The 1,027-nt window shown below is 36.7% G+C and overlaps 1 protein-coding gene across 1 annotated transcript in view; it reads right to left on the bottom strand.

The window, feature by feature from the left end:
• Positions 1-236: 236 nt before the first annotated feature.
• Positions 237-1,027, bottom strand: part of LOC125044987 (trimethyllysine dioxygenase, mitochondrial-like) — a 6,762-nt gene continuing 5,971 nt past the window's right edge. Inside the window, exon 5 of the mRNA XM_047641992.1 lies at positions 237-734. The gene's annotated coding sequence lies outside the window, so the exon portion shown is untranslated. The remainder of the gene's footprint in view (positions 735-1,027) is intronic.

Genomic DNA, 1,027 nt, shown 5'->3' with positions numbered 1-1,027 from the left:
TTATGAGGTTATCTTTGGCACTCTTTCCACATCATACGTACCTCTGAGATACCGTGATTTAGAGATACAGTTGCGTGGCGAGAACGTGATTACGCTTGAGAGAACACATACATTTTAGTGTTCAAATTACGTATAGTTTATTTCACTATCCTCAAGTTAAGGTTCTTTATACATGAGCATATTGGTTGTTGTCAGATAGACCTACGAGTTATTATTTGGATAATAATATATACAGGTGATATTAATGTTTTATTATTACATATGCTCCAAACTCAAAAATACATACAATACAGCATCAAGGTGCTTTTAGATTCACATTTTGTTACATACCGATTTCAGATAACATATAAATCTATTATTCGGCATCCCGGTATCATTGCATGTTCGAGAGAGGGAGGGAGAGAGACAGAGAGAGAAAGAGAGAGAGGAAGAGAGAGAAAGAGAGAGAGAAAGATATATATATATATATATATATATATATATATATATAGAGAGAGAGAGAGAGAGAGAGAGAGAGAGTTAAAAGAGACAAACAGACAGACAAATAGATAAATAAATAGACAGATGAAGAGAGAGAAAGTAAGAGGCAGAGAATCAACAGCGAAGAGCAAATCGTCTCGGGCAGATTCCTTTCGGGTCTGAAGAAACCCTCCTCAATCTTTATCTACTTGAGCGCCGTCTCCCTCATCGTCGGCGGCGTCTGTGAGGTTACCAACAACCTCGGGCCTCGAGCGCTGTTGAGCCGAGGAAAGGCAAAGTTATTGGGTAAGTTCTTGAGAAATAAAAATAGAGCAAGAGAGAATGGGAGGAAGAAGAAAAAGAGGAATTAGGAAGAAAGGAAGATAAAATTCAAGTAGAAACACAGAAAACTAGATGAAAAAATATATATATTAAAGCCAGTACGCAATCATGGACATGCCTAACGAGAAGGAGAATGACGTATGTCCAGAGCTGTTAGATAATAAACATTTATTAATAGGATCAGTGAATAGCATTATTTAAGAAGATTACGAAATGTAAAGCATGT

The sequence above is a fragment of the Penaeus chinensis genome, chromosome 36, assembly GCF_019202785.1.
Source record: "Penaeus chinensis breed Huanghai No. 1 chromosome 36, ASM1920278v2, whole genome shotgun sequence".
NCBI lineage: Eukaryota > Metazoa > Arthropoda > Malacostraca > Decapoda > Penaeidae > Penaeus > Penaeus chinensis.
Note: the sequence above shows the minus strand (reverse complement) of the source record. Positions and strands in the feature narration are given on the sequence as shown.